Source organism: Mirounga leonina, unplaced genomic scaffold (genome assembly GCF_011800145.1).
Source record: "Mirounga leonina isolate KUSES-001 unplaced genomic scaffold, KU_Mleo_1.0 Mir_154, whole genome shotgun sequence".
Classification (NCBI taxonomy): Eukaryota; Metazoa; Chordata; class Mammalia; order Carnivora; family Phocidae; genus Mirounga; species Mirounga leonina.
The window spans coordinates 30374426-30383203 of NW_023270389.1; positions in this window are offsets into that span (position 1 = coordinate 30374426).

Sequence of the window (8778 nt, forward strand, 5' to 3'; positions counted from 1 at the left end):
AGAGGTACAGGTCTGTGATTCAACAGTCTTGCACACTTTACAGCGCTCACCATAGCACATACCCTCCCCAATGTCTATCACTCACATCCCATCCCTCCCACCCCCCACCACTCCAGCAACCCTCAGTTGTAATTAGTTCATTTTTATTGATTCTGAGAAACAAACTGAGGGTTCTAGAGGGGAGGGGGATGGGGGAATGAGTTAGCCTGGTGTTGGGTATTAAAGAGGGCACGTACTGAATGGAGTACTGAATTGCTGGGTATTAAGATATGCATATATTCAGCTGTAGGGGACACTGACAAACACCTTTCCAAAGAGGCGGTATGACTTTATATGCCATGCCAGCAATGTACACCACTTCAGGTTGCTACAGATTGTCTGCAACATCCGCTATTGTTTGTCTGCCTTTTCATCTTAGCAATTCTGGTGAGGTAATAGAGATAGCACACCATGGTTTTAATTTGCATTTCATCAGTAAATACCAAATATGAATACCTTTTCCTATATTTTTTTGCCAATTGGATATACTTTTATGTGAATTGCTTGTTTGAGTGTTTTGCTTATTTTCCATTAGGCTTCCTGTTTTCCTTAGTGGCATGTGGTGTTCTTTATATAGTCTAGGTATGATTTTTGTGGGGCAAAGGTTTTATCAATATTTTCCTTTTCTATCCTATTAGTTTTGGCATTTGAGAAACAGAAGTTCCATATATCTTTGGGTTTTTTGTTTTGTTTTGTTTTAGTTTAAGGGTATTTGTGTCTTGTTTAGGAAAACTTGGACTACTCTAAACTCATGAACATGGCCATTTCTGTTTTCATCTAAAGTTAATGGTTTATGGGGTGCCTGGGTGGCTCAGTCAGTTAAGCATCTGCCTTCAGCTCAGGTCATGATCCCAGGGTCCTGGGATCAAGCCCCACATCAGGCTCCTTGCTCAGTGGGGAGTCTGCTTCTCCCTCTCCCTCTGCCTGCTGCTCCCCCTGCTTGTGCTCTCTTTCTCTCTCTCTCTGTCAAATAAATAAATAAAATCTAAAAAAAAAAAAAATTATTGGTTTACCTTTCTCACCTAAATCACAGTTTTGATTGATTTTTGTGACTTTGGCGAGTAAAGGTTAAGATTCCTTTTTTCCCCTCAAATGAATGATCAACTGATATAGCATCATTTATTGACAAAACTATACCTTTCCCACTACACAGTAGTGTTCCTTTTATGATAAATTAGGGTGACATATATATGTGTGTGTGTGTGTGTGTGTGTGATATATATATACACATACATATATATGTAAAAGTGTTTTTTAAAAACTATTTTTAGTGATTATCACATCTGTACAAAATACAAAGAACATTAAAGAAACTAGTACAATAAATCCATATTACCCATCCCCCAGCTTCAAAAATTATCAACTCATGACCAATCACTTTTCATAATACACTAGCACCTACTTCCTCCCACAAATCCCAAATAGTATATCATTTTATCCATCAGTATTCTTTCTAAAAGATAAGGTCTCTTTTTATAACATACTATAATATTGTTATATTATTAACACATCTAAAAATAACAATTCCTTAATATTTATCAAATGTCCATTCAGTATTCAGTTTCTCTGACTGTCTCATAAAAGGAGGCTTTTGATCAAATTAGACTTTAAACAAAATTTATACACTGTAACCGGTTGATGTGTCTCCTCAGTCACTTCTAAAGCTTTCCCTCCCTCCCCTTTGTATGTGTTTTCCTTATGAGGTATTTGTGGAAGAAACTGGTTCATTTGTTCTGTAGATTTTAGATTTTGTTACTTTAAGCAATAGTTATTTACTATTGGAAACAAGATTTTTTTTAAAATTTCTGATTTTTAGGTAGTGAAACAAAGCAAGCTGCCTTTATATCACCCAAGTAAAGAGTAATTTGAAATTTGTGCTAATAATACCTGATGCTTATGTACCTAATGTATCTATTTTTTTAAACAATTTGTCTAAATAAATATCCATAATGGATTACTGTATACCAAGATTTTTCCACCATGGCACTATTGACATTTTAGCAATGCCAGCAATGGACAAGACTTCTTTTGTACTTGCAAGGCTGGACATTTTAGGCTGACTGATTCCTCGTGGTGGGGGGGCTGTTCTGTGCTGTGTAGGATGATTAGCTATATCCTCGGCCTCCTTACACTAGATGTCAGTAGCAGCCCCCCAGTTGTGAACTTACGAAACATTTACTTTCATTCATCTACTGCCATTGCTTGCTATTATCTTTTTATTCCTGCTCCTTTTTGTATTCTCTTACCTTGATTTGTTTTAAGCTCCTCAAGAATAAGGCCAATGTCTTCACTTATGAGTTAAGGTTAGTGATAATTAGTCTGCCTTCTTTAGAGGGTCATTATGAGGACCAAATGAAATAATCCTAAAAAAAAAAAAATCCCTTTGATGACTTCGTAAAGTCCTGGTAGAAATGTTAGATATTTTTAGATCTTACATTTATTGGTCTTGCCACAACGTATCCAGCAATGTCTTGTTCAGTACACTGCTTTTGACTCTTTCATTTCAAACCTAGCATTTTTGTGTAGCCTTCAATATTTTCCCATGAATTCCTCCTTCCCTCCTCATGCAAAATAACCAACTTTTCCTCTTGACTTAATTCCCACAGTTTCAAGTTACAGCCTTCCCAACATTATCTCTCAGCTTCACACACACTGCTCTTTCTGTATTTCCCAAATTCAACATCCGTATTTCGACTCCATTTACCTCTACTCCTACCCCCTCTCCCTAAACACACTCCCACTTCATCTCTCTTAATTTATATCTTCCCCTTTCTTGCTATTCTAATAAAATTTTATCTGATAATCTCTGAAAGTCCCTTGATATTTTTCTCTCTGCATCTTTTAAGCTTCTGCCATCATTTTCCACCATATTATTTTTGAGAAAAATTACTGAGTGTCTAAGCACAATGAATAATTTTTTAAAAAGGTAAATAAGGCGTAGGGCCTGCCCCAGAGAAGCCTAGAGGAGAGACAGTTGACAAAATAATTTCTGTGCCAAAATGTCAGGTTATAATGGTGCCTCTACATAGAGACTCACAGAGGAAGCAAAAGTCTTTGCTTTGGGTTTGGTAGATGACATCAAAGAAGTGGTGTCTCCATTTTGTCACGGACAGGACTTCTCCTTACCTGGAGAAGCATGGAAGAGGATTGTAGGCCCAGAAAAGATCATAATTCTTTCCTGGTGTGGAGAGTATGACTTAAGATGGATGCATAGGATCTATGGAGTTGAGTGCCTAGAATTTTGTCCCTCTGTGTATACTACTTGGTGGGTGTTATTTATTTATTTTTTTAAAAGATTTTATTTATTTATTTGAGAGAGAGAATGAGAGAGAGAGAGAGCATGAGAGGGGGGAGGGTCGGAGGGAGAAGCAGACTCCCTGCCGAGCAGGGAGCCCGACGCGGGACTCGATCCTGGGACTCCAGGATCATGACCTGAGCCGAAGGCAGCCGCTTAACCGACTGAGCCACCCAGGCGCCCGGTGGGTGTTATTTTTAAGAAAACATGAATCTTATATATTCTCCTGATTGGATTGAAATTTCCGCAGTGGTTGGACTATATTTGGCCGCTGATGTCGGACTCCTCCATCACTGCTGTTCTGCCTGAGCATAGCATGGGTGACAAACCCACAGTTCTGAAAGCCATACATGGTAGCTCACATCTTTCCAGTGTTTCTAGAAAGAGCAAAGCCAAGGCCATTTTCCCTGCCCCAAAATAATCAGATTGCTGTCTTGAGCGATTGGACTTAATTAAAATAAAGAAAATACTGTGTGGAATTCTCTTTCATCCTGGGACATTTTCAGTGGAAAGACCTCAGTTCATTGAGAGATTTGAGATAGCTTAATTGTCTTTACCCTTTGGTTGTCATCAGAAGAGAAAATGTCCCAACTTTGTTTGTTTTGCTCCTCTTTTCTCTTCTCTTGTCATTCCTATTGGTCTTCCACTCTATTTCTCCTTCCCCTTCCTTTCTTACTTTTCCCTTTTAATCAGAAATCCCATCTACTCGACAGCTGAGATGCTCCTGGTCAGGTTTTTATCTGTGCTGACCACGATGGTGTGGGAGGCGGTGCTGAGAAAACATACTTGAGCCTGTTTGAAGGGACTGAAAATGCCCTGAAGTCTTCGAATTTTTTCCAGTCATTTTATAATAAACAGTAGACAGCTTTTTATCTGTAGGTTTATGAGCAGTGCAGTCACTTCAAAAGGAGGTGCAGCTTATTTTCATCCATTTGTTCTTCTCCGTGCAGTTAGCTGTGCTGGGACACCTATAACTCCTGCTGAGACATCTGATCCTGAGGGCCTGAGCAGCCTGACTGATGCTTGGGAGTTTCAGTGGCTCTCTTATTCTTACCATGAACAAATTTATATTGTTAGTTAATCTGAGAAATATGCATCATATTTAAGGGCAGAATAAAACTTTCTCTCTAGTCAGGTTACAAAAAGGGCAAATCCATACTAGCCATACTGCTTTTGAGGGAGCCAATGCAAGGCACATGTTACTTTTTCTTGTTATCTGTTACTGTCAGTTGTGAAAAGTGAATCTATTCAGTGAAATGTCACCAGGAAGATCCTTCCCACACTGTGCATATTTTTTCCATGTCTTCTCTACCTTCTTTCACCCCCTTTTGTTCCCACTTCGCACCTTCTTGGCATTAAGGTTTTCTAACCCATCTCTCTCTGATTTAGTGATGAGATCAGTTGCTGACAGAGGGTCATTAGTCCCCATCACAGATTTGTTACTCATCGCTGTATAACTTGAAAAACAAAACACTGATGAACCTACTCACAAATTTGTAATTGTCTCTCAGATACAATAAAAAGATAACTTAAATATTTAATAAGATGCTGGAAGATCATTTTATATGCTTTCACCAGCTTATTGAGAGACAAAAGTTATCGAAGGAGGAAATTCTCGGTCTTGCCAAAGATTTCTCTGTAGATAATAAATCTTTTCTTAATTCAGAATAAAGCACTCTGTCCTTCATGACAAACTCTAACTTGAAATTCCAAATTCATTTTGTGTGTCATTTGACCTTCCTTGTTAATGACATGACAGGTATCTATTGAATGAAATGGATAGCTTGAAAAGTTCTGGATCAACATCAGGCAAACAAAAGGAGGAACAGGCTTTTTATAAGGGCTTGAGGGAGAGTCATCACTGTCTAGCCCTTCCCTTCTGTCCCCAGCAGGTCTAATCACATAGTCTAAATACATGACTACACAGTCTAAATACGTGACCTGGTAGAAGCATATCCGTGTAAGAGTCTGTGGTCATGGGGACAGATGGCAATCCTTCCAGTTGCATCAGCTGCCTCCCCCACATCCCAGGAAAAGCCCCAACTTTCTTGTAAAACAATGTGCTATCCTCCTGCTGGACAGAAGCTGCTGGACTGCTGGAAATCACTTTTCCTAGATGTCAAAGGATCCTGAGGGTAGAAAAGGTAGACTGTCCACCCTTCTGTGCATATAATTAACATTCCACAAGAACAAAAGTTTGAAAATTTGGCAGAGCCTAAAAATGTCTTAAGTTGCTTTTCAATGATACTTCTTTTTGCTATGTCTGAAGCAAAAGGAAAGTAGCTAGAAATAAAATATTGCATTAATTTATAATGAAAATTATCTAAGCCTTGGTAAATTAATATAGTCTTCTCATATAGACATTATTTCTTAAATGAGTGTTAGGTAAAATGTGTGCTGAATCATCTTCAAAATATTTGTACTTATATTGTTTTCACATAGCTACCAAACCAAAAGAATTTAAAATGAATTTATTTAGTCCAATCTAAGATGATGCATTCAGAGATAGTGCTTGAAGCAATGTCAAGGTTAGAAGGCAGAGTCCAGATGCGTGCCATCACTTACAAAACCAAAGCCAAAATTATCTTGAAAATTACAAATTTGGTGGGTTATTTTTAGTGTCAGCCAAGAGGAAAACCCAGGGTTTGTACCATAACAGCAGTGCTTAGTTTTCATGAGTCTGGAATGTAGTCATCAACCCAGCTGAAAATAGGCAACAGCATCAGTGTGTACCAGAACAGAGACTGCATTGCAGTCCGTGTGTGAGAACAAAAGACTAATTCTTAGTATTGTTGGAAAGAGTGACTGCCACATCACAAACTGCTACTGTTCAAACTTCTCAGAAGCTTCATGCAAAATAAAATAAATAAAACAACCATCCAGCAAAAACTTTACACAATACCACTTCATTTTCAGTGGCATCCCATCATTCAACCAGTATAAATAGGTTTCATGCTTTGCAAGCATCCATATTTTTAGATTCGATGTATGAAACCAAGTATTCTTAAACTAATGGGATGAGATGGTACCTCTTTAGAGGAAAAAAAAAATGCTTGAGCTTTTATTCTTACTCGAAAGGAGCTTTGGAATCTATGGGACTAAACGTATGAACACAGCACGTTGGTTTGCTTCTTTCTTATGAAAGTAAAAGCAAGGGCAACTGCACAACAGTGTGTCTGATACAAATTTTGATCTATTATAGAACTAAGATGTGGTCATATTTTCTCCCCAAGCAGCTGAAATCAGTGACTTAGTAGCTAGGAACTACGGCTGAGGCAGGAGGAGGTAATCTTGAGGTAGCAGTTTAGCAAAAATCAGGATTATGAAGGACCTATAGGCCAGGTATGAACAGAGGAGACTGAAATTTCCTTGGGCTGTGATACCACGTATACAGTAGACATGGCCTCACTCCCTCCCTTCCCCTGGGAAGTAGGGAGGTCAGCAACACCCCACTCTACCAAAGGCCTTTTGAAACAGATGGAGCCAAGGCTGTGGCCACTGACCAGCCCTGGGTATGACCAAGCCTATTTTAAATACCCTGGTCTCCTGGAATTCCTAGTTGTTGGAGGTAAAATAAATAAGGCCACAGGCATATAAAGAAATATGAGAAATATAAAACAGGAACCCTGAGTACAACCTGGCTGATTTGATTCCATTTTGCACCGATGAGACATGTCAATTTAAATTATATATTGTAAAAAAAAAAGAATCACCTAATTAATAAAAAAATAAAAGAAAGTAGGAAAGGAGATACTGAGAAAATATTGCTTGGCTTGCAAGACACATAGCCAGTTTTCTACTTAGTGCTTTTTTTAGTGTATTATCTCACTTCTTAATCTTTATCAAATCTTGTAATTTAGACATTATATGTTTAGGGTTTTTTAGTAATGGGAATAAAAAGAACTCCAAAAGGTTAAATAACTTGCCCAAAATCACAGATATATAGATAAATATAAGAAATATAAAACAGGAGCTTTGAGTGTAAGAAATGAAAGGAGAAAGTTATGTTCGATTATAGAAAAGGGAGTAATATCAAAATTATTATGAAGATTATCAAAGATATCTCCAAAACGTAGAGTGAGGAAAGAGTGATGATGAGAATTTACAAATGTTTGAATTTGAAATTGGAAATAGTTGGCAGAATGTTGAAGGGAAATAAGAATTCAAGATATGGCATCCTAAACCAGGGCCCTTTGGAAAACTTTAACTGCTCATGTAATCCTCAGGAAGACACCACTGCCTCCCTCCCCCGGAACATAGATGCTACATATGTGTCCCTGAAAATGTGAGGTAAACTGTAAAACTGGTGGGTATCTCACAGTAAAAGCCTCCAGTGCTTTTATTGGAGACTTTTTCTAAAATCTTATACATTTAGCAAAATTGCTGTTATTATCTGTTAATACTTGTTTGTAAATGGAAATTGGAACATTTAGTCTTGAGTTCTGTTGAGTAAAATGTGGTGAAACTGGGACCCTAATTACTTGTAAACATTTTAAAAATAGTTTGGGAATGGATTTGAAATTGTTAGGTATGCCTTGCTGAGTCCTTTCTGGTTATTCCTCCTACTAATTTGGTGCTTCTAATTGGCATGGGCTTCTATTATAGAAATGTGGCTGGTGAAAAGGGTCATGAGTTTTGTCCACATTTTGCCTCTGAGAGGGTAGGCATTGTGAATCTCAGTAGATTATAAAGAGCAGTTTTTGTTATGTGGCTGTTCCTTAGCCATAATAAACTTATTTCTCATGACTGGTCTACACAATATGGGTAGATTTTGTTTTTAAAGAAGAAAATGCTGAAGTCCTGAATCAATTTTACATTTTCAAGGGTTTTAGTAAGGTTGGTGAAAAAAGTACGATAAGAATTTGGCAGCCACAATCTTTCTCTGGTCTGTACATTCATTTTACTGTTACCAAATTTTCCCTTAGCTCCTGGCTATTTTATTTTATTTGTACATATCTTATTTTCTAACTAGTCTGGCACCATTTAAAATTCTTTGTAGGCTGCATGACGCTTCAGACAGAAGTAGTTTCTCAATTTTTTTCTACTAAAAGAACTGGAGACATTAATGACACCTTGAGAATAATTTATTCCCTTATCTATTTAAAAGGGAATATGGTGATCTATTTCAGTGTGATGTGCAAAATAATAAACTGTTTCAGAAGTCAGATTATAAAACTTGAAGATTGTTAAGGGAAGTGCTATGAAGTTTGAATCTATGCAAGTCTAAAATGATGAAAAATAATTTATTCCAGGAAATGTCCTAGAAAAGCATCTACTGAGAATAAGGTCAAAGTAACTATATGAAAAAAGGAAGAAAAAAAGCAATACAATGTAGTAGCTGGAGAAAAACAACCACCACCATTGCTTTTAGGAGTGCTGGTTTCATTTCGTTTTTACATATCTTAATGCCAGTCTGAGAGAAGAAAGAAAATCACGTGCAAAGA